Below are 26,098 nucleotides of genomic sequence, written 5' to 3'. Positions count from 1 at the left end.
TATTTTCTATCAGAAGCCCCAGAAAGGAGGACAGAAATTAACCACTTAGAAGACATCCTCCATGCTGCTAGCTGGAGACTTAGCACCGGCCTTTTTTTTTTTTTAAATTTGATTTATATGCCGCCCTTCTCCGGAGACTCAGGGCGGCTTACAGTGCGTTAAGCAATAGCCTTCATACTTTTTTATATTTATACAAAGTCAGCTTATTGCCCCCACAAACTGGGTCCTCAATTTACCCACCTTAGAAAGGATGGAAGGCTGAGTTGACCTTGAGCCTGGGGAGATTCGAACTTGCAGTAATTGCAGGCAGCTGAATGTTAATAACAGGCTATTAGTCTGCTGCGCCACCAGGCTCTTTTAATTTAATGAGAATTGGTCTGCAGGGATTCTGCTTAGAGTTCTCAAAAAAACCTGCTTCCTGAACCCAGAACAGCTTGTACTGTTCTTTAAAGAGACACCCTTCCATATCAGCCTCTCCACTCCGCCTGTTGTACTTATTGTACTTGCTGCCACAAGCAGCATGTCAGGGACAGGGGTTGTGCAGGCTAATCCAATAGTGCCCTTGGGTTCAGAAACATGGAACTTATACATGTGGCTGTGCAGGGAGGAAGCTAGATAAATCAGACGAGACTATGGCACAACAGCAGAGGACCTGTTTGGCGAGTGGAAGCATGAAGCTGTAAGCAGAAATTAGTCTATTAGGTTTCTGACTGGCCTGATAATTGCAGATAGATATGTGAACAATGACTTTGCCTCATCAGACAACAAGAGGGATCAATGTTTCTTAATGAGGGGGAAAACTATCCAGTTTTTGGGAATGCTTTTGTATTAGAGGTTAAGACATCACAGAAATAGCTTCAAGCAGTTCTCTGTGAGTGCAGAGAAAGAGCCATAGTAATGTGTAGATTGGCTGGCTGGTTGATTGATTTACAAGACCTAAAACCTCTTTTATTTCCAAAGGACACTGGGAGGCCATGTGAGATAAAAATAAAAGAACATAGGTAAAGGAAAAGGTTCCCCTTGCACATATGTGCTAGTCGTTCCTGACTAGAGAGTGGTACTCATCTCTGTTTCAAAGCCGAAGAGCCAGCGCTATCCGATGACATCTCCGTGGTCATGCGGCCAGCATGACTAAACACCAAAGGTGCACGGAACACTGTTACCTTCCCACCAAAGGTAGCTCCTATTTTTCTACTTGCATTTTTTACGTGCTAGGTTGGCAGAAGCTGGGACAAGTAATGGGAATTTGAACCACTGAACTGTTGACCTTTCAATCGACAAGCTCAGCATCTTAGCCACTGAACCACCATGTCCCTCCCATAAAACATAATTACAAACAAAAATACCCTTCTCACCAGGTGCCAGACTAAACATCCTCCAAGCTCCATCTTAACTCAATGACTGAGGGAAGAGCCATGTCTACACAGTCCTCTGGAAGGCAAAAAGAGAGGTTGTCTCAAACAGCTGGAGGAGCCACCAAGAAGGCATTCCTCTAAGGTTCCATCAGAGGGCAACATTAAAATAGGAGTCCTGGAGTACAACCATACTATATAACCTAATAGGATTGGCTCATACTTTCAGAGAAAGGATCCTGCACTAGGGATTCGAACCGCTGAACCTTTTGATCGACAAACTCAGCATCTTAGCCGCTGAGCCACCACGTCCCTGTTAAACCCAACTAAACCCAGCTAAACCCAGAACAGTACCCAAAAGTAAAAAACAAAAACAAAAAAAACCCACAGAAAGTGAAGAAAAAACCCAAACTAGTCAGTCAGTTAGGACCAAATGTGCTCTGAAATAAAACTTCCTTCTTCTACAGATAGTCCTCGATTTATGACAATTGAGCCCAAACTTTCTGTTGCTAAATGAGACAGTTGTTAAGTGAGTTTTACCCTATTTTATTACTTTACTTGCCACAGTTGTTAAGTGAATCAGTGCAGCTGTTAAGTTACTAATACAATTGTTAAGTGAGTCTGGCTTCCCCTTTGACTTTGCTTGTCAGAGGTTGCAAAAGGGGATCATATGAGCCCTGGGTGGTGCAACTGTCATAAATATGAATCAATTGCCAAGTGTCTGAATTTTGAACATGTGATCATCAGGATGCTATGGTTGTAAGTGTGAAAAGTCACTTTTTAACATTTTTAACTTTGAACGGTCACTAAATGAGTTGTTGTAAGTCAAGGACTACATGTATTGATGGAATTGCACAATGGAGATGCCATGCATTTCTTGGGGGAGATATTCCATAGGGTGGGAACTACTACAGAAAAGGTCTGCCATTTCACCCATATCCACAGACCTCATGAGGAGAGTTATTTTGTATAGTTGGGACTGTCCTGCCAATCTTGTTGTGGCAGTTAATATCAGTTAAAACATCTGGTATTGTCTTCAAAGGTAGCCTCCCAAAAATTACATTTCAGTAGATATAGGAAGTGACCAGGTTGAGCCCAAGAGTGGGGTGAAATGCATCATCAGTTTGAAGTCTCTATGCCCTCAAAAGAGACCTAAATCCAGTTCCCTTGAAATCCATTGACTCTTATCTGGCACCAATTCACCTTGACTCAGTGGTGGGTTGTCCCCAGTTTGGACCGGTTCGGAAGAACCAGTAGTAAAACCGGCAGGAGGCCCCGCCCACCGCCCCGGATGTCATCATCAGTGATCTGCACATGCGCAATCCCATTGCGAACCGGTAGTAAAGATAAGTAGAACCCACTCCTGCCTTGACTGTTAATAGTTCAGATTCTTGTGTATAGGTACCATGCAATAAACTTGTACTTTTGAACTCTGTTTTGGTTCCTGACTTCTTTCACATGATAGTAGTCCAAATGAATGATGAAGGCAGAATTGCAATGATGAATCACAACAATTAGGACATCCTGGCACATTTAAGGTCATGACTCATGCACTAGCTGGAGCTGGCTAGAGTATCCCCAGACAGAACTTTTACCTGCTGTTTAAGACCAGGTGGATTCTCCAATCACAACTACTTGTTTGGGAGGAGCATGATCCTGTCCAGAATAATTAACAGAACCAATATTACATATTGTCCAAATAGTGCCCAAATATCTATTGATCACTAACTCGGTAGGATTTAATCTAAGGTTCTTAAATTAAACCTCACAGCCTCCATACAGCACTTGATCTAATCATATTAAGAATTTCAATTGCACCATTTGTGGAAAGAATTTCTTCATTCATTAAGCATGAATGTTCATAATAAAGAGATGCTACAAAATGTGTGAAGCTCTAAGCAATATCTCTTATCAAGAGATTCTGTAACTGTTGTCAACTTTACTTGTTCCCACCGATTTCTCTCATTTCCAGAGAAACAGGTCATTTCATTAGTGATTTATTCATTGTTTACTGGATAATTGAAACATGAATAGAAAATCCAGTATAGCTGTTTGGAAAATAACATGTGCATATGAGTCTATTCATTCATGAGCATTACTTATCTGGGCAGTTTTCTGATAAAAGAGGTTTGTGCTTCTTTTTTTTTATTATTTGGTTTCAAATAAGGTCTTACTAGTTCCAACTGGATGTTCAACACCATCATAGCACATCTTATCAGCCATACTGTTCTGTCCTCACTACACATTAGTCTGTGTGCAGCTTGACAGGCAGCTTAATACACCTATCTTCCAATAAAACAGACTGTATGTGTAGATCTGAAAGCTTTATTGAAAGAACAGGATATGGTGAAACTGGGGGAAATAGGGATACATACAAAAACCAAATACAAGACTGATAGTATTTGATAGTATCAAACACAACCCTGATGCGGCCCTCAATGAAATCAACTTTGACACCCCTGATCTACTCAAAGAATTCACAGCAACAAATATGATGCACTATGGAGCACACAATCATGAGATAAGTGATTTGAGAGACAAATGGAAAGTACTTTAAAGATAAATTTCAATAGGATTCAGTATCTAAAACTTTTCTGGGATATATATGTACAAATAAGGTGAACCATATTTTCCAAATGCATTTTGTTCCTAATGCTTTCTGTAACATTTGCCAATGGAGACTGCAGCTTGTCCAAGCTGAACTGAATAAAATCTTATCTATTCTTCACAATGAAACAGGAGATTAACCTTGAAAACATCTCAGTAGACTCTGGTCATTTTTTCAATAAAAGAACCAAAACTTAGACTTAGACTAACTTTATTGTCACTTTGAATGTACACTAATTGGCATACATTAAAATAAAATTTTGTTGCATACAGCACTCAAAGGATCACACTACTTGGGTTCATCAATCAAACAACCATGCTAGTGCCTAGTATGTAGTAGAGGGACCTAAAGGCCCTGGGAATGGACATTAACAACTGGGAAACCTTGACCTCTGATCATTCAGCTTGGAGGCTAAAGACGCAGCATGGCCTTCTCCAATTCGAAGAGACACTTGTTTGGCAGGCTGAGGCAAAGAGGCAGTCCCGGAACCAGAAAAATCTGGGGGGCTGGGCAGGGGAAAGAATGTATCTGCTCTCAGTGTGGAAGGGATTGCCACTCTCGAACTGGCCTTTTTAGTCACATTAGATGCTGTTTTAGGACCTCTTTCCAGAGCACGATACCATAGTCTTTTGAGACTGAAGGATGCCAATGAATGACTAGTGCCTACTATGCAGTCAAGAAAAAAAGTAAGTTTCCTTTCTAAACATGACAATTATAATTTTCAAACAAGCTATTTTAAGTTATTAGTTTTTTGTTTTTTTTATTGAGGTAAGTAGTAGAGCAGTATCTTAAGAGGAGTAAAACAGAAAGAAGACATAGCTGAGACTTTTCAAACTTTTGGATGAAGCAAGCTCCTTGCCTCAGGAGACAGAACGTTATTGCCAGCATTGAGATGAACTTATAGCTCATTTTCCAGATATGTCTGAAAAGGCAGGACTAGAGGAGTCAAGTGTCTTGTGGAGACCCACCAATAGTTCCTAACTGTTGGTGTCAGAGTGTTGAGACCTTATAACTGACTGGCTGGTTTGAGAAAGGCAAAACATTCTTGGAGTTTTGTGTTTGGTAGAGCACTCATAATCTTGCATGGGGCAACAATCTAGGGTGGGGCAACAATTTTTAGGCTGTACAAGCTTGGATTTTCTCTTGCCTACTTTAGGTAATTGGCTTCCCAAATCCTTCTTTTGTGTTTGAGTCCCAGTTTTCATCTAGGTCATCTTGCTTTGACAATGGTAAACTTGACTATCGTGTTGCTTTTCTCTGACAGTGTGAGAATTAACACCCATAAAAGTCTATCTAAGGAAAAAATGAAGAAGAAAAAAAGACAAGTTGATACAATTTGGTACTGGTTTAAAAAAAAATCAGGTTACTTTGTTCTAGATATGATCACAGCTCTATTGATTAAGAAATCAAACATAAAGAGTCAGTAATAAAGAAGAATATTTGTAGTTCAGGGTTTATATGAGGGGTCCTTGGTGCTCTCTGAGCTTGCTTGTTTTCTTGCAGACGTTTCATTACCCAGACTAAGTAATGTTGGAAGAAAAATCCAGTTCCAGTTCCAAGCTGGGAATAAAATAGAGGCTGACTGGAAAGAAAGATTCTGTTTATTGGTGAACAGAACCAACACATACACAGCATGCAGTTCTGGGACAGCTGACAAAATGGAGTTGAGAGTAGGTTGGATTTTTATACATTTTTGATTTCTATAGGGTCATGTAGAGGTCATGGCTGGCTCTATAGGCAAAAGGGGACATGCAAATTCTAGGTGTTTGTCTGAGCTAATCTCTGGCTTGCAGCTTACTTGAAGTTTCAGTCTGACCCAGTCTTTCTCCATTTCTAAAACCTGGCCTCCTCAGTTTCTGCTTGCAGCAGGGAGACTGGGGTTGGTTTCTGCCTCCCTTAAGATTTTTTTTCTCCATTTCTCCTTTAGGGGAAATATTTTACCCTCTCTTTTTAATATTCCCCAAAATATTTCATTCTCTAGGAGGGTGTATGAGTGCTGACTTTCTACAGTAACATGATCAGTTACTTAGTTTGGGTAACAAAACATCTGTAAGAGAACAAGCAAGGTCAGAAGTCACCAAAGATCCCTCATCAGGAGGCAGAACAGATGTACGTGTAGTATAGAAATAAGCAGTATTCTTGAACAATAAAACGCATATGCCAGGTTAAGCTTGATAATGTAAGAGTAAAGGATAGGGGACCACAAATATACAAAAGAACGTTCACCATTCCTTTCTGTATAGTGAATCAAACTGCCTTGTCAATTTAGAGACTCAAGGTGTAATTTAAACAGATTTATATCATGCCATTTTAAAAACTGGGAACCAGTCAAAACTGAATATGGCATTTGGAAACTGTATTTATTTAAAAGTCTGTAAAACCATAAATAAGATTAGATGACAGGTATTTTTCAGTTTATGTTTATTCAGGGGTGGGATTGAAAAATTTTAGCAACCAGTTCTCTGCCCGGTTGCTGGGTGGGCATGGCAATGGGGACGTAGCCTAGTTGGCTTCCTGCACCATGGTGGGGGGGTCCTTTTTGCTTTCCCCAGGCTCCAGAGGCTTTCCTTGAGCCTCCAGGAGAGCAAAAACGGCCTCCCTTGAACTCCGGAGGCCCTCTGGAGGCCGGAAACGGGCCCATTTCTGGACTTCCGGTACTTCCAGTAGGTCCGTTTTTCACCCTCCTAGAGCCTCCACATGGGCCCTGCACTTACATGGCATCCACAATGGGCCATGTGGAGACTCCTGGGAGGGGTGGGGTGGGTCGGATCAGCCAGTCCTTGCAACTACCAGTTCAGCAAACCAGATTAAAATTAACATCTGTTCCATTTGAACTGGTCCAAACTGGTTGAATCCCACCCCTGGGTTTATTATCAACCTTACTGTTTTAAAAATATGTTTAGAGTCGAGGTAGCACAATGATTAGAGTGCAGCACTGCAGGCTACTTCAGCTGACTGCTAGCTGCAGTTTGGCAGTTCAAATCTCACTGGCTCAAGGTTGTTTCAGCCTTCTATCCTTCCAAACCTCCAGATTGTTGGAGGTCCAATATGCTGACTCTGTAAATTGCTTAGAGAGGCTGTAAAAGCACTATGAAGCAGTATATAAGTCTAAGTGCTATTGCTATTGCTATTGCTATTAGTTAAATGTTACTTAAAACCAGTTTAGAAAGTATAGTTGACTAATTATGTGCCATTAAGTTGCTTTTCACACTGTAGTGTACACATACATAGATTTTATATATAGTACTAGTACTATCGGACTAATAAGACTAATCACATAGGCAATCCTAAAATCTAATTTACTGACTTCTTGGTTTTATTATTTTTCTAATACTACCATGTTACATCCTGCATTGCTGACCTTCCAGAAACCACAAGAGACAAGAGCAGTTCCAGAGAGTATTTGAGGAATAAACGGTCACTGTTGAACCTTTTGGATTATGCTTATTTTGGTGATTATTGAATGTTATGCTTTTAGGATATTTTTAAATCTTATGATGTAAACTGCCTGGAATCATCCTGCAACATAAGTCCAGTGTAACATGAACACAATCAATCAAGTGGATAGCAATTTATTACAAATTATGGTATTTCAGTGAAATTGTGCCATTTTATTTTGTTAAAATAGTAGGCCTCACATAAATTTTAGCTTAGTCTAAGTGAAGGTAATGATTTGCATCCACAGATGTTTATGCTTAAACTGCTATCAGTTTTATAAATTCACGGTTACAGCCTATAACAATATTCTAGTCTTTCAAGGGTGGGCCATCTTAAATAGTGAATATACAAATAATTATGGAAGCACATTTCAATTCTTACCAAAAGAATTGAAGGCAGTAATTTTCCCATCGGGAACAAGGAAACATTTTCCTTTCCTTTTTTTGGTTAGGTAAAAACTTCTTTAAAATTACTTCAAGTAGCTTTTTGATCATTAAAAACCAAAGTGTGACCTATTTATTTCTTTGTTTTATTTTATTTCCATCTGTTTGATAGTCAGAACTGGCAAAATCTGGAGCATGATAAAGTGAATTGGCCATGTGATTTTGATGAAAGTCAGAAAAAGGAAGCTTCACAGGTGGATGGTTTACTTACAAGATTAAACGTTTCATAGGGACATCATCTGTTGCTGAAAATAAGTCCAATTGGCATAGATTTCCAACTGCGTACAATAAGCCAACAGTGTCCTTGTTGAAGGAAAGAAACCAGCTCATTAGCAATGATATATGGGATGGGATCCATACATGGCTCCGTCTCTCTTTTCTCTCAGATTCTTTTGTTTTTCTAATACTTTGGAGAAATAAGATGACCTCAAACACAGTCTGGGATGTTGCCTCAGGGTCATCTTGGGAAGTGGTTACCTTTATCAAAATAGCAGGTGTATCTAGATGGTCTTGGGTGTAGTATCTTCAAAGGGTGACCTGTGAGAGAGAAGGGGGGGGGAGAGGAAACGATGAAATTCTGACTGCTGTAATTGTTTTCTTTCTGATTAAAAAAACACGACTTTTCTTTAGATTCTGTCTCATATCCCTTTTCAAATTAGGGACTGGCCCTCTGTGCCTTATTATCTGATATAGATAAAGCAGCCCTATCTCCAACTTCAAACGAGTGAGTAGGAGAAAAAAAAAACCCTTTGGTACTGTCCATTTCAATTAATCACACCAAAAAAACCAAGTTTTTAAGTGACTGGAAACATTTCTTCTTAAATATGAGAAGATTTCTTACAGCTAAGCATTTTTCCTAAGATGCAAAGGCAGCACAAATGCTGAGGAGAAAGACTTTCTTATCTTTTTATGCACTTTTATTATAACTTATCAGCAGGAACAAAGGAAAGGACTCATTTTAGATTTATATTTGATTCCCTCCCAATAGAGTCTTATCCTTCTTTTGCCTTGAGAACAATAGAAAGTTGTAACATGCAGACCTAGAAAAAAAATCTTTAAAAAATCATGTGTAGAGAATATATCAAGCAGAACTTTGTACTGGACTCATTTTTATACCAGTTGAATTATGGGGCAAGATAAGATGCACTAGGTCAGTTATCCTTTGGACTGCTATTCAACCTTCCATTCTTGTGGGCTTCAAGAGACAAATAATGTGATAAAAATAGTTCTCACTGCACATATTTATGGAACCTTCATAAATTTCAGATCTAGCTTCTCTGGATTTCTTTGTGTTTATTGACTCTGCCATCAGACAAATGTTCCTGCATTTTGTGTTAGAGATAACAGCATGTATTTATTCAAGGGCATAAATGCCTACATGCTCCAAATGCTGTATAACTCATGTTTGGGACTATCTGGAAAAAGTACTACAATTCTTAGGGGCTTCCATGTCAAGGCTGGTTTTATGTAACAATGAGGAGATCCAGTCATAAATTCTAGTATCTTGAACCTTCTTTCACCCATATTTCTCATGCTTTTCAAATGACATCATTGGTTGCTGGTTAATAGTTCCAAATTCTTGATGAAGCTATATCTATATCTGGAGAATGGCAGAGATGGATTAGAGCAGGGGTGTCAAACTCGCGTCATCATGGCATTGTCACATGACATATTGTGACTTTCCCCCTTCGCTAAACCAGGTGTGGGCGTGGCCAGCGCATGACGCATCCGGCCCACGGGCCATGAGTTTGACACCCTTAGATTAGAGAAACACTTTTAACATATTTCCTCTTATTACTTCAATACCAAAATCATATTATTATGAATTGGGATTCCCCATGATGCCAGTTCTTTACGTTGTAGTTTATTCAGCCAGCTCATGTGTTCAAGAAGTCCAAATATGAAACAGTGATGAACAGCCAATCAATTCAATTTATGAAACTAATATTTGAGACTAATGGCATATAGATAAATAATGAAGAGATGGCAATTGAAGACGAACATGGCGCAAAGAACTTTTAAAGCTACCACATGCAACAATCTAATAAGTATCAGATAATGCTATCAGAATTTAGTACCTCAGTCAATTGATTGAGACAAAAGCAAGTCAGAAAATAGAACATTAGACTCAATATGAAAAATACCTGCCGTTCAGAGTGTGACAGGGAAAATAGAGGAGGTGATCCACTTTGCATAGTGTTCAGCTACTGGATAAAGTAGAGAGAGAAATACAAAAATTCCCATAGTAAAGACAACCAGAATCTCAGAAGCTTCTTGCCATGGCAAGGAGGAAAAGAAGATTAAACCGTCACATTTCCACATTCTTGCCCTCATGGGTTAAGTGAGAACCTCGCTTCACTTGGGAATGGAGAACAAAATAGAGATAACATTTCTGAGTTGAAATGGGAGGAAAATCACTTTTTGCTTAGCAGTTCATGTAGAACTGTGATCCTTGAAAGTCAGTATTAGATGGATCCTCCAAAATCTGGAGGGAAGGAAGGTAAGGGGATTCTATCAAACCATTTCTCAGTGCTCTATGGTTGGTTTGGTTGCAGTCCTCCATTTCTTAAATCTTAGTTCTTCTGGAGCTGAGGACTTAGTGAGTAGAGATAAAGTCCATTTTTCTTACATTGCAAGGCTGTTTCCTAGGTCCAGGCAGATTGCTTCCAAAATCTAAGAAGACAACATATTGGACAGATTTCATTCCACATCCTGCAAGTGCAACATAGTGAAAAAACCTGAGGTGCCTAAGCCTATCTGATCGAGATTCAGGTGGCCCAAAGAAGTTTTTCCTCTGCCATAAACAAACAAACAAACAAAATCTGGCAATTGGGAGGGAAAAGCCCTACATGGCTCAGGGTCAGGTTATCTTCGAGACCGCCTTCTACCACATAGTTCCCAGCGACCGGTAAGATCCCACAGAGTTGGTCTCCTCCGGGTCCCATCAGCTAAACAGTGCCTGCTGGTGGGCCCGCGGGGGAGGGACTTCTCTGTAGCTGCCCCAGCTCTTTGGAACCAGTTATTTCCTGAGATCCGGACCATCCCCACCCTATTGGCCTTCCGAAAAGCGGTGAAGACCTGGCTTTTCCGGCAGGCCTGGGGCCATTGATCTTGCTGTTGCGATCTGGCGAGATCCGGCCATGAATGGTGTGAATGGGTTTTAATTGTTTTTAATGTTTTAATTTTTAATGTTTTTATATATGGTTTTTAATTGCATTGTAAGCCGCCTTGAGTCTTCAGAGAAAGGCGGCATACAAGTTGAATTAATAAATTAATTAATAAATAAAACTCTGGAAAGGTGAGAGCTGAAAAAGCTTCTTGGATGAGAAGCGAAACTTCTTCAAAGAAAAACCAGAAAGTCCAGTTGCCTCTTGAAAAAGCACTTGTGGGGCAAAAATCCATAAATCCTTCCTGGCTGGCTTTAAATTTTGCTAAATTTTCCACTAATCTCTACAGTGAACAAAATTAGATGCTGTTTTATCCATCTTGGAGGGGTTACATGGAAATACTTATTCCCTAAGTGAGGCATTTATTTAAGGCCAATTTTTTGGGTCTCAGATTGTGTGTCTAAATTGGAAAAGAAGAACAATTCCAAGAAGTTTGTTGTGTTGAACCCTTGTTCTAGACGTTTTGTTTGCCAATGGTCTGCTGCATAAAGAGCAAATGGCAGATTGCCATCATTCTGCTTTTGAACTAGGAACATCAGATTGTCGGGGGGGGGAGCATTTTTGGAACAGAGGTGATCAGAGGGAATTGCTTCCTCTGCAGTATGTTTTATTCTGTTATAATGTATTCAGTGCTTCTGCCATTGTGTAGGCAGAAAAGTGTAGAAGGCAAACCTTAATACAAATACCGAAAGCCTTTCATAAAGTAATTTGTTATGAAGGAAGAACAATAGATACAGTAATTCTAATTTATTTAAAATGATCCAACAAAATTGTTTATTCTTGAAGAAGTTGAAAAATTAAGTACTTTTTTTTGGACTTTTTTTTTTATATATACTCTCTCTCAAAAAAACCTCATTACAATTCAGTTATGTACAATTCAGCTGTACAATTGTACAGCTATGTACAATTCACACTCTATGTAATTAGGAGAAGACAAAGATGGTCCATGGTTGGGAACTGAAATGATTCCATTTGTCAGAAGCACTGTTTAATAAACTTGTTATTTCAGCAGAGCTTGAATTAGACTGGAGGAGAAGAAGTATGTTGATGGGAAGGAAGTTCTTAATGAAAATTCTGCGTCCTTGAATATCTCCAGTTTATGTTAAATCACGTTTATTCCTGTAGTCTGCTAAAATGAGCTGTAGAGGACACAGAAGAATGAAGCAGGCCCTTTCTGTTTCATTTTGTAATCTATACCTTGCTTATGAAGAATAGAACATAGAATAAAAGGATTGGAAGGGACCTTGGATCAGTGGTGAGTTGCCCCCGGTTCAGACCGGTTCGCAAGAACTGGTAGTAAAACCGGCGGGAGACTCTGCCCACTGACCCTGACATCATCATAGGTGATCTGCACGGGTGTGATGCGAACCAGTAGTAAAGGTAAGTAGAATCCACCCCTGCCTTGGATGTCTTCTGGTCCAATCCCCTGCTCAAGCAGGAGACCCTACATCATTCCAGACCTATGGCTGTCCAGTCTCCTCTAGAAAACCTCCAGTAATGGAGTATCCACAATTTCTGGAGCAAGCCATTCCACTGATCAATTGTTCTCACTATCAGGAAATGTTTCCTTAGTTCTAGGTTGGATCTCTCTTTGATAAGTTTCCATCCATTACTTCTTGTCTTGCTCTCAGAGGTTTTGGAGAATAAATTGTCCCTCTCTTCGTTGTGACAACCTCTGAAATATTGGAAGATTGCTATCATGTCACCTCTAGTTCTTCTTTTCATTAGACTAGACATCCTAGTTGCCTCAATTGTTCATTATATGGTTTAGCCTCCAGATCCTTTATCACAGGGGTGAAATCCAGCAGATTCTGACAGGTTCTGGAGAACCGGTAGTGTAAATTTTGAGTAGTTCAGAGAACCAGCAAATACTATTTATTTATTTATTTATTTATTTATTTATTTATTTATTTATTTATTTATTTATTTATTGGTTTGATTTATATGCCACCCTTTTCCGAAGACTCAGGGCGGCTTACAATGTGTTAAGCAATAGCCTTCATACTTTTGTATATACCTGCTTAGTAGGGCTTTCGCCCCTGCCAAGCGGTGTTCTTTTTTTGCCCCCACAAACTGGGTCCTCATTTTACCTACCTCGAAAGGATGGAAGGCTGAGTCAACCTTGAGCTTGGTGAGATTTGAACTTGCAATAATTGCAAGCAGCTGGTGTTACTTAACAGTGCTTTAGTCTGCTGCGCCACCAAGGCTCTTGGTCTGATCTAATTGTGTAAATATTTTCAAATACCACCTCTGGCTGGCCCTAGAGTGGGGTGGGAATGGAGATTTTGCAATATACTTCCCCCAGAAGTGGGGTGGGAATGGAGATTTTGCAGAATCCTTCTCCTGCTATGCCCACCAAGCCACACCATGCCCACCAAGCCACGCCCACAGAACCGGTAGTAAAAAAAAATTGGATTTCACCACTGCTTTATCATTTTTGTTGCTCTTTTCTGCACTCTTTTAAGTACCTTAACAATTTTTTAATATCATGGTGATCAGATTTGGATACAGTATTCCAAGTGTGATCTAACCAGTGCAGTATAAAGTGGTACTACCACTTTACATGATCTTAAAACGATCTTCTATTGATGCAACCCAGGACTGCATTAGCATTTTTTTTTGGCAGCTGCAGCATACTGCTGGCTCATACTTAAGCAGTGGTCTTCTAGGACACATAGATTCCTCTAACAATTACTACTGTTGAGCTAGGTACTGTCTGTTTTGTGTCTGTGCATTTGGTTTTTCTTGCCAATGTGTAGGAATTTACTTTTCTCATCTCTGAATTGCACTTTGTTGAATAGGTCCCAATACTCAAGCCTTTCAAGGTCCTTCTGAATCCTTACCCTATCATATAAAGTGTTACCTATTGCCCCCAATTTGGTGTTGTCTGCAAATTTGATGAATTCCCTTTTTAGTACCAGGTCTAAGGCAGGACCTTGAGGTACTCCACTGCATGCTTCCCTCCATGTAGATATAGTTACATTGAGGATTACACACTGAGTACAGTTAGTCAGCCAGTTGTGAATCCAACTGGTGATGGTATGCTCTATCCCATATAGTTCTATCTTATCAAGAAGTAAGCTATAGCCTACATTGTTAAATGCTTTACTAAAGTCTAAGTAAACCATGTCCACAGCATTTCCTTTATTCTTTTCCTTATCCCATTTTCCTTATCCTAAGTGCTTTTTAAGGGAAGCATAGTGGTCCAATCTCAAGATCCAGAATTCCTAAATGAAGAAATGACTCCAGCTATAGATAGAATTGCTCTTCAATTTCTCCCTTGGAAGATATCCCTTTCCTAAGGAAATGGGGACAGTGAAATTGTTTGCATGGTAGATAGAGTATATGTACAAGAAGATGTCAAATACAGCTATCTGAATACAGGGAGAACTATTTAAATTATCTTGGTTGGAAGTTGTAGAGATGAAGTACTTTACTACTCTGCTAACACTGCTACCTCAAGCTGAGGAATGCTTTGAAAAGTGAATTTGCCCATTTCACTCTATGAAGATGGAAAATCTTGAAGATCCCCAAAGGAAATAAGTTGTGTTAGAATATCATAGCCAAGAAATGTATTCAAGAAAGAAAATAGAATACATCAAAGCCAAGAGGATCATGGAGCAAAAAAAAAAAAAAAATCTAAGCTCTTTCATGAAGCTCTATTTTACCATTTCTATTCAGTAGAATCCAGAGAGCACACTGAAAAAGGTAATCCAAAACTGATGTCTTCTTACATGGGGTAAATGCAAGAAGAATGGATGAAAAAAATCCAGTTTGGCCTAGTAGTTAAGATACCAGCTAGAAGCCAGGAGACTGTGAATTCTTCTTTCTAGTTTTCTAGCTGTGAATATGAGATTCCAGAGATTCCAGATTTTTTGTCTTTCTTGAGGGTGTCACTGTATAGATTCCTAATGTTAAAATAAGGGACGGGACCATGTCTCCTTTGTTTAGCAGTAAACTTGGCTTAATTGTAATACTGAGCTAATGCAATTTTTGCTGAAATAATGTTTATCTTGTTTATTGTATAAGCTATATGAACAATATCCTAAAATTGGTGTGTGGGAATGTATCTAGAGCCCCACAAGAAGGTGCTGCCTTGTTTTAGGAATAATGAATCTGGAAAGATTGATGTCAGACCCCAAGAATAACATGTGGAGTTGCTCCTGAGCACTTTATTTATTCTTGTTTCTCTACAGACAGAATCTTGCCAGACTAAAGCAACTATCAGCATAACTATAGAATGCTCTGTGAACTGTTAGGGAGGAGCCATCTTTGCCTTCTTTCTGCCTGCCAGACATTCTGAGCTCCACTGCTCTTCGTCCTCTGTGAGGCAGTCCCTCCCTCCTGAGACTCCAGACAACATTCCTCCATAACTGCCTTCCCAACTTGATATCAATGGCCATGCAGACCTGCACATGTGAAAGACACTAGGTTAGGGAAACTACCTTAGTACTAACGCATCATTTAGTGCCTTTAGAAAACTCCCTTAAATATTTGCTTGCTGAATATTTAAATAGGCAGGAAAGATACAGGAATTGCCCTAGCTCAGTGATGGCTAACCTTTTCCAGACCGAATGTCCAAAGCTCACGTGCACAAGCGCAAATGCACACACATATGCATGAACCCCCAAAATACAATGCACTTATGGTCCCCTGCATGTGCCCTGCCCCCACACATGAATGGGTGCCCCCCGCATGCGCCTCACCCCCTGTACATGCGTGGCAGAGACCTGAAGACCAGCTGGCCAGTGGAAGATGCACACACATGCACACCAGACCTGAACTGGGGTGATGTTTCACATGCCATCAGAGAGGGTGCTTTGTGCCACCTCTGGCACCTGTGCCATAGGTTCACTATCATGGCCCTAGCTGATCTTTCTTATATAGTTGCCCTATTATTTCAGATCAACTTTTTCAATTCTAGTTAAAACTCTGGCAAAAATGGAGTTAACTAAGCAAATCAACTCCAGAATCAGACACTCAGATACATGACTGTCTTGTTCCAGTAGACTTTGTATTAATTTAAATATCCTGGACAGAATTCATGCCACTTGCAGACCATAATGGCTACTGAGGAGCTCCTTCAGCCAATCCTGTGCCAACAAATGAGTCTGAAAGTCTATGAAGGAAGCATCAAAAAGAGTTCTGTGGTATAGCAGGACCCAACTCATTGGATGTAATATTATCTTTAACAGACACTGAGCAGTTAAATTTAGACTCAGTGGAGAAACTGATGTGCTGACACTTGTTCTTTTCAGCCATGGTCTGATTTTCTTTGCAAGTCTGGCAGGACTCCTTGCCAGGGAGGTGTAGCCAAAAACTCTGAGAGGCTTAAAGTCATGTTTTCTCGATTTTGCATTAGACATGATGTCTGATGCAAAACTGGATGAGTTAAGCAATTTGAATGTCAAAGTCAAAAGGACAGATCCAGCACACCAGAATTAATTCCTACTTTGTTCTTTCGCAGAATTTCCATGTAAAAGAAACTATTTGGCTGATTCATCCTAATATAACGTAGTCTGCAAAAAACATTTCAGGCAAAGCACTCAATTAGTACTGATTAGTAGCAACTCGGATGACAGTGAGGAATATGAATATAAGTGGTGAGGCAAACATTCTTCCTCACTGAGTAGCTATTGTGCTGAGCTGCTGAGCTGGCTCTAAGGAAGTTTTTGATTGCAACAAATTCTCCCCAAAAAAACCTCAAAGATTCCAGGACATCGGGATTTAAACATGAAAACTTTATGTAGATGTGAGTGATGAAACACACTACCTGCCAAAAGGGTATGATGATCACGCCAAAGAAATTGTTCTTTCTCTGTGCAACATATAGTAAGGTAAAGGTAAAGGTTCCCCTCACACATATGTCGTTCCTGACTCTAGGGGGCGGTACTCATCTCCATTTCAAAGCCGAAGAGCCAGCACTGTCCGAAGACGTCTCCGTGGTCATGTGGCCGGCATGACTAAATGCCAAAATCACACAGAATGCAGTTACCTTCCCACCAAAGGTGGTCCCTATTTTTCTACTTGCATTTTTTACGTGCTTTTGATCTGCTAGGTTGGCAGAAGCTGGGACAAGTAACAGGAGCTCACCACATTATGCAGCACTAGGGATTTGAACGCTGAACTGCTGACCTTTCAATTGACAAGCTCAGCATCTTAGCCACTGAGCCACTGCGTCCTATTTGCAACATGTAGTATTACTTGTCAAATATGGCTCACTCTATGAATAACAGAGTTGGAAGGGACTTGCAAGTCTTCTAGCCCAACCTCCTGTTCAAGCAGAAGACTCTATACATTTCAGACAAATGCTGTCCAATCTCTTCTTGAAAACCTTCAGTAATGGAACAACCAGATTTTCTGGAGGCAAGCAAGGAAAAAAAATTATCCTACTTCCCTTTCTCACCAGATGCCCTGATGTCCAGGCTTCATTCTGGATCAGTTGCATAATGTAGGACAGAGACATGCAAGGTCAGCTGACTTGAAAAGAGAAGGAGAATTGCATGGCATCCCAAAGGCTGGCTTTCAGAGGAGGAAGATCTAGGACCAGGGGGGCATTGAAGATGTTTGAAGAGAGGGCTTTATGTATCTGCAAGGATGTGTTGCTCTCTCCTGGAATACAGTGGGAAATGGGGCTAGGTAAAGAGAACTCTGATAAGAATAATAAAGGCAGGATACAAACCAACTAACCAGGGCTGGTATTCACTTACTTTTGCTACCGGTTCGCAAATGTGAGTGCCCATGCATGCGCAGGGCCTTCCACCTCCACGTATGCACAAGACCTTCCACGCCTTGTGCATGCGTGGGCGCTCACATTTGCGAACCGGTAGCAGAAGTAAGTGAATGACTTTCACTTACTTTCACGTGACGTGATGACGTTCAGGCAGGCGGGCGGAGCCTCCTGCAGCTGCCGCTACCAGTTCACCTGAATCAGATAGAACTGGCTGAATACCACCACTGCAACTAACCAACCTGCAAATAACAAACAAACAAACAAACAAACAAACAAACAAACAAACAAATGCTTCAAAGAGACTGCATGTTAATTAATCCACTATAAAATCACATTGAGAGTATCCTGACATACGGCATTCTTGCATGGTATAGGAGCAGCTCTGTAGCGGATAAAAGAGCTCTACAGAGAATCATTAAAACTGCCCAGAATATCATCGGGCTCCAGCTACCAGCCCTGGACGACATCTTCAAATCTCACTGTTTGAAGAAGTTGCATAACATTCTCAGAGACTCTTCCCATCCTGCTTACAATCTTTTTGGACTGTTGCCTTCTGGCAGAAGATACAGAACAATTAAAACTCGCACCACACGTTTTCTGAATAGTTTTTATTCCAGAGCTATAATTGCACTCAACAATGAACTAAAGGGCCACCATCAGTGAGCTGTTGGACAGCATTACTTGGTCTGTTGTGTGGATGTTTGGGTGATTTAAGGGTGGGGAATTGTGGTGGGTGGGAGTGTGTTTGGGGATTGTTATGTGTGTGGGGCCTGGTCTTTGGGTGTTAAGTGAATTTCGTTGTATGGGTATACTGTGTATACACGTACAATGACAATAAAGTTGTTACTATTATTGTTGTTGTTGTTGTTGTTGTTGTTGTTGTGTTGTTGTTATAAAAGGAACTGGAAAATTTCTCTTGCAGCTCCCAAGACATGCCTTTCAGATCCCTCCCTGAAATCCACATTATTCTTGCATTGTGGTTCATTCCTTCCTTCCTGCTTCTCAGTAAGCCTTAATGTCATTTATACTTAGTTCCTTTCTATTGAGCTTTTCCTCAAGGACCTTAAGACAACGGCAGTTTCTCTTCTATTCCTGATTTCTAGCTGCACAGAAGCCCTTTGAGCCAGAATAAGCTGAAAGGGAATGATCAATTAAAAAAAAAATCATTGATTTATTTGGACATAACATTCCCAACTTAGGTCTTATGGGGCTACCATTACCTTAAGTAAACTTCCAGTTCTGGAATTGCAATTGCTAGAGGTCAGTGTTTCAGTCTAATTCCCTTCATGTCTTGAAGCTTTAGCTTCTATTTTAATTCTATACATAGAAAGATATAGGATTCCTATCACCTGAACTTGCTTTTCTGCCATCATCCATCTCTTCATCTCTTTGTCCTCTTCTTCAGATATCTGGGCTTTTTTTTTTTTTTTATGCTTTGCTTACGCAGAAACTTTTTCAAAGGCTGCCCAGTCATCATCCACTCTAAAGAACAGGAATGTTCCAGGAGTATTGATTCTTTACATAATTTATCCTATATGATCGTTAGGACAGAGACAGCAAGCTGGCAAACTGGGGACATTTCAGGCAACTGGATTAACTTGCCTTCTCCCAATTCATCAGGCATCGGCAAAGTACGGCAGCATCATTTGGCCAGTGAGCGGTGCTGTGGTTGCAGCTTTAATGTGTGAGGAGTTAAGGAAAGCACTTTCAGGATTTTCCGCTGGGGGAATGGAATTTTCTGCACTCACTCTTGTTAACATGGGATGAGCTGAGGCTAGAGATGGGGAAAAGGGTGAGTTCTGAAGATGGCCAGATCCTTGGATTTAGGTGATCTCAGAATAATTTAGCTAGGGACTGTCTACCTCTCTTGCTTTATCAGAAGCTTCCATTCATATTGCAGTTGAGTTTGCTGCAGAGCCCCCCATTTGCTCATATTCTCTCTCCTTCCTTCCTTCCTTCCCCCCTCCCTCTTTCCTTTCTTTCTGTCTCCCTCCCTCTCCCTCCTTTCTCTCTCTCTCCTTCCCTCCCTCCCTCTCCCTCTCTCCCTCCTTCCCTCCCTCCTTCTCCCTCTCTTCCTCCTTTAGTTCTATGTCTCCCTCCCTCTCCCTCCTTTCTCTCTCTCTCCTTCCCTCCCTCCCTCTCCCTCTCTCCCTCCTTTCGTTTTGTCTCCCTCCCTCTCCCTCCTTGCTCTCCCTCTGTCTTTCTCCTTCCCTCCCTCCTTCACCTCTCTTCCTCCTTTTGTTCTATGTCTCCCTCCCTCTCCCTCCTTTCTCTCTCTCTCCTTCCCTCACTCTCCCTCTCTTCCTCCTTTCGTTTGGTCTCCCTCCCTCTCCCTTCCTCTCCCACCTTTCTCCCCCTCTCTCTTTCTCCTTCCCTCCCTCCCTCTCCCTCTCTTACTTGGTCTTTCTTGCTTATCAAGACAATGTGGAGGAACAATCAGGGTAAAATAAGGATTTCTCTGTGTTCTGCCTCCTTCATTAGAAGAGTGCTAATTTCCTACAGAAGAATAAAGTCCTTCTCCTTTTCTTTTCCTCCAGAAAAGAAAAGAATGCTCAGAGATTCAGGCATCTTGCTAAAGCATTAACTTTCTTAATAAATGTGCCATCCCTTGTATTTTGGATCTTAAATGGATCTTTAGATACATTTAACTGGCTTGGATCTACTTATACGAGACACCATGAATGAATGGGAAAATCTGATTAGAGCTATTTCACAAAGAACTGGGCTTCCAACCAATTGTGATAATTTCTTCCTCATGCCTAAGAGAATAAACATTTCAACCAGAAGAGACTTTTCAAAATATGTGGGGACATGCTATATAAATGGTTTAAAGCATAGCAAACAGTGTAGCATTGTATCATGACTGCAGTGACAGATAACTGGGTTTAAAATGTAATTTAAGAGAAAGATATGTAGAGTAAATTGTATGCTTCTCTCATTACCTACCATAATTTACAAGGGTAGTGCCATGATATAATAGAAGATAATTGTTTAAATTGTCTTTTTTTTTTAAAGAATGAGTATGATAATAACAGAATCAAGTAAAAAATGAGGGGCAACAATGATTTAGGTCAAAATGAATTCAACAAGCAACTTTGATTGAAAAAAAACCATGCACAGTCTGGCCACTAGAGGGAAGCAAAAGATAACGAAAGCAAACCAAAATCCTGCTCCCCCCCTTTCAACACTTTAAAAGCCACTTTCATAAAATGGTCTATTCGTGTCAAACTGCTGCAGATTAAATTGAACCTGCTTTGCCTTTCATAATTTGGAAATTCAAAAGACCAATTTCTGAGTGTAATTGAAAAACACATTTCAGGATTATTCGCTGAATCAATAGTTCCAGCGAGAGTTCATATTAATCTATATACTGTTCAACACGATAACAAGAGGAAAGTAATGTTTACTCAATATTCCAACCTTCCTATTGCAGAAATTAGCAGGGTGGGTCTAGAGCCATTAGTGAGCCTTTGGCATTAAGCACAGATATAGAGAATAGGGTGGTAATAAGGGGCTTCAAATGTTTGATATATTTCCATGGCCCTACATTCTAGTTAATGCTCAATCTTAAAAGCTCCTGGATTATGGACAAATCTATCTGCCAGGGTTAATATGGGGGAAAAAATGGAAAAAATTGCTAAGTCATGTAGGATAGAGCTCATATATATTAATAAGAAGAGAGAAAACAAAAGGATTGCAGAGAGAGAAATGGAACTTCCCTTACGCTTTACATTCTTGTTTATCAGACGATTTAAGGCTCAGAAGATAAGCTAGAAGGCGGGAAGGAAGCAGCAGTTATTCTTAGTTTTATTTCATGTCTCTGGTTTTCCTCAGTTTTCTCTCTCTCTCTTTTTTTCTTTTCTCTTCATGCTGCAACATTGGGCCTTTGGTTATTATTTTTTTTCAGACTTATTAGAAACAGTGTCCTCTGAAGGATCCTGTGCTTTCATCAAAATGACATCCTCTGGAGGAGAGTCCCACCCATTTTGTATATTTTGCATCTAATGTCCTAAGCAGAGTTTATGTCATGACAAAAGGACACATAACTTTGTCCTTCTCTCTCGCATGATCCCTTCCGGAGATGCCCTGATTAGAAAGACCAAAATAGTTTTGTGCTCTGTCAAGCTACATCGCATCCATGTCCTAGTAAGGAGAAAGCAACACTACTAATCAATTTAATAGACTAGAAAAAAAAAAGGAAGCACTGTTAGCTGTTCAACTGTGAATTAGCAGGCCAACCTCTGTTATTCTCAGGTGAAAGGTCTTTCTACCTGTCCCTTTTCCTCTTTCAGATCTCCAGCTCTACTCCTTCGAATCATTGCAGCCCGTCCTTCCTATAAGCGTGTCAGAACCTCAGAAATAAAATAAAATAAAATCACCCCTTCCAAAATCTGCTTTAGGGAAAGCTTTCCAAAGCATGCTCCCAATGGCCTCTCTCCAGTTCTTCTTTCAGAGAAGTGCATTTTTCGCAAGAGGTTATAACCAGAAGGGTATTTCTGTTGTTTCTTGTCAGATTTGTTCGAAAGACTGAAGTTGAGCTGTAGTCCAGAGGTTTGTGAGCCTTCACAGGTGATTTGTCTATCCCGTTAGTTCTTTTCAATATCTCTGCGAGGGGATTAGGTGAAATTGTTAGCAAGCTGAGTGCCATCTTTGTGCAAATAACAGCCAGATTTATTTTCCCTTTCCATTTTTTCAGATATGTTGGCAAGGGGGTCTGTGTTGTTGGCAGGGAAAAAGGGATCAACTGGGAAAAGGTGCACAATTGCACTACACGAATGCTGTGATTTGCACATCTGCCATGTGTAAAATATTGGAACACAAATTTCTAATCCCAGTATTTGCACAAAGATGTTACTGCCCAACAGTCAACATTTCAGCATCACTGCTTTTGCTTTTGACATTACTGGGTGATGGCCATCACAGTCAGCTCTGTTTGATCCAGTCTACAATCTGGATGAGGCATAATGGACTGAAACTGAATTGAGAAAAGTCAGAGTTAGGCTATATTTCTATCTAGTTGAAGGGGTCTTCACCAGTTTTGGATCAGAAAAAAAAAAACAACAGTCCCACTGAAAACCTAGAGATGTTTCTTAGCTATGTGCTGTTCCTAATGCAGTGGTGAGAGCCACTTTCTTTGAGCTCTTCCTGATTTATACCAACTTTATAGCTCCAATCAGAGATAGCACACTCTTGGAGGAGTATGAGAAAGCCAATCCTATCTGTAGCCTCTTTGCAAAAAGACATTCCAGTTTGGTTGTGGTCTGTCAGCTGCCAGCAGAGCTAGCTGCAGATTCAGATGAGGAGTAGGTGGAGGAGGAGAGCCTGGGCCAGTTTCAGAGCCTTTGGAAGGCGCAATAAAGAAACAGCATCAGAGACAGAGGCAGAGCCGGGGCCTTCTGTTCTGCCCTAGGTGGAGAGGCAGCTGTCTTCGGGGTTGAGCTGAGTGAGGGGGAGGAACAGATGGGGCCCATTCCAGATGCCCATATGCGCATAGAGGAAAGGAGAGGAGAGCAAAGGAAAACAATAAGCCGACTCTCAAGGAAAAGCAGACCTGGACGCTAGCCAGCTCCTCCATGGCTGGGAAATAAATAGTAGGGGTTTGGGAGTGGCCAGTTGTCACAGACAACCATTTGTTTTTAGAATACAGCAAGCAATTCGGATTTCTAAGCCAGAACCAGGTCTGTTGGGCAGGGGTGAAATCTACTTACCTTCCTTACCGGTTCAGAAGTGCACGCTCTGGGTGCGCACGCATGTCATGCGCATGCACGCACACCTTCTGCACATACGCAGAAGGTAAAAATCGGGGGGTGATCACTAGTGGATTGCCGAACCACAAAGAAAAATCGCTACCAGATCAGGCGATCCGGTCTGATCTGGGAGTATTTCACCCCTGCTGTTGGGACTAATTATGTTTGGTTTTATGTTTATCCATGTGAATAAAAGACTGTTCCTACCTGTTTGAAAAGGGGTTTGTTTTTTACTCTCGAGTAAGCAGTTTATCTTTACTTTCTAAGGCTGGGTCAGAACAAGTTTGCCTGCACAGTGTTAGAAGAAGTGGACTAGGAGATCCCTTCCAACTCTGTTATTCTGTTATAAGTGAAGCATTAGTTGGGATGCAGGTAACACCTGGAGCTGTGGCTGACATTTTGATCTATTTTTTTCAGATATAAGTATGTGATGTTTTCTTGTAGACCAAAATCAGTTTACTGTTTACCGCAAGTTCAATTTGAAGACTTTAAATTTAGCTATATTGAGAATGAAGGCCCTGTCATTTGTAGGAAAGTTATGATCAGATGACGGCTAGATCATAAGAAAATATACAGAATGAAAAAATAAAAAGAGGTTATAGCTTAGCCGGAACAAACAAGTTACTGAATTTGTGATCACATCTTAAAAATGGAGGATCCTCAAAATGTATGGTAGAAGCAGAGAATTCTGGGAACTTGTTAGGTCAGGTTGCTTCTAGAGGTATCCGTATTTTTCAGAGTATAAGATGCACTGGAGTATAAGATGCACCTTAGTTTTTGGGGAAGATAATAGAGGAAAGAAATTCTGCCTACCAGGTATTCATTTGGCTAGCGTCCTTAGCCTGGTCAGCTTCAGCACCTTAGTTTGCTCGCTGGTTTTGAGATTCGGGCTGGTTGGGGCTAAAAAACAGCTTCTAAAGCACAGCTGATCATCGGAGGTGTTATGTCTAGCAGGGTTTAGTTATAGTTGTAGTGTTGTTATTGGATGAAACCGATGATGTCATCAGCACGGAAGATTCTTTTGTTAGCCATTGGCTAGAGCAGTTGAGCTATTCATATATAAGAGCTGTCAACTGCCATTTTCTAGCTGAGCAGTTACAGTTACAGTTACATGGTGAAGCAATAAAGAGTTACAGTTACAATCGTGAGTGCCTCAATATATATTGCAACAATATAACACTGGCGACGAGGATGGGATGTTCCTGAGGTGAATTGAGAGCAGAAGCAGCATTAAAAGAGTGTGAGTCACCCAATACACAAACCACCAATCCACGAAATGGCTCCTCCAACTTTCGCCCCATACAACGCTGCTGCTGAGACGTGGGATGCGTACGAAGAGAGGTTTGAATGTTTTTTAGAAGCCAACGATTTTACTGACCTCTCAAGCAGTAAGAAAAGGGCTCATTTTTTAAATGCTTGTGGCCCTGAGGTATTTGCTACTGCCCGAGCGTTACTTGCTCCCCAGCCTGTGCATACTACTTCCTGGGAAGTTTTGAGGCAGAAATTGAGGGCTCACTACGCTCCAACTCCGTCTCGTATAGCCCGTAGGTTTAATTTAAGGCAAATACTACAAGAGGAAGGGGAACCTGTCAACCATTATGTCGCCCGTCTGCGTACAGCCGCCATCGACTGCGAGTTCCGGGATTTAGAGGACGCTTTGGTCGAACAGTTGGTTTGTGGGGTACGCGACATAAACTTACAGAAGCGTTTGTTAGCGAAAAAAACCCTAGATCTTCAAATGGCCATGGAAGAGGCTCAGGCGGCGGAGATGTCAGATAAATCCGCCGCGGACATCCGTAAGTGCCATCCCTCTGCTAATCAAGCCACGGCTGTCCATAGTGAGGAGGTTGTTTCTGAAGACGATGAAGAAGAGCCGGAAGTCAGTCGTATTAAGACGTTTACTGAAAAAGGTGGGCGGCCAACCGGAAAAAAACCTCCTCCATCCTCCTGCCTCAGCTGCGGCAATCAGCACCCCCGAACAACTTGCCGGTTCCGTTCAGTGACATGTCGACGTTGCGGCAAACTTGGCCACCTCGCACGTGTCTGCCGCTCGGGTCGCCAGAGGCAATCTACGTTTCGACCAAAAGGTGCTGCAGTCATCAGTGAAGACTGTTTTGCGATATTCCGCGGCCGGCGGGTCACTGAACTAACGACCCACCGTGACTCCACTACACGTTCAAACAAGCTTTTCCTGACTGTGAAGATTGAAGGTGTTCCTTGCAGGATGGAAGTCGACACCGGCTCATCTAAATCCATTGTCTCCTGGACCACCATCAAAGAAATGATGCCTAGCCTGCAGAAAAATCAGCTTCACCCCAGCCCTGTTAAGCTTAGAGATTATCAGGGAAACCGGATTCCAATTATTGGGCACGGTCGTTTCCTAGTTGAATATGATAGTTTCACTGGCCGCCTCCCCTTAATCGTGGTGGATGGCTCCCTTCCTAGTCTGTTAGGCTTAGATTGGTTTGGATCCTTTGGCCTTGCCATCACAGGCATCCACTCAACATCATCAGAGAGCGATTTTGATATGTTGGCTAGCGAATTCAAAGATGTGTTCAACGATGTTCTGGGTAAATATGTGGGTTCCCCAATTTCACTGAACTTAGACCC

The 26,098-nt window shown here is 41.1% G+C and overlaps 1 long non-coding RNA gene across 1 annotated transcript; it reads right to left on the bottom strand.

Moving 5' to 3' along the window:
* Positions 1 to 4,086: 4,086 nt before the first annotated feature.
* Positions 4,087 to 24,440, bottom strand: LOC148115549 (uncharacterized). Its single transcript, XR_015732683.1, has 3 exons — positions 24,302 to 24,440; positions 8,053 to 8,378; positions 4,087 to 5,253 (listed from the first exon to the last, which is right to left on the bottom strand). It is a non-coding gene; the product is annotated as an uncharacterized LOC148115549 (long non-coding RNA).
* Positions 24,441 to 26,098: the final 1,658 nt, after the last annotated feature.

The sequence above is a fragment of the Pantherophis guttatus genome, chromosome 2 (genome assembly GCF_059756535.1).
Source record: "Pantherophis guttatus breed Tessera chromosome 2, ASM5975653v1, whole genome shotgun sequence".
Lineage (NCBI taxonomy): Eukaryota > Metazoa > Chordata > Lepidosauria > Squamata > Colubridae > Pantherophis > Pantherophis guttatus.
This window is presented reverse-complemented; position numbering and strand designations above follow the sequence as displayed.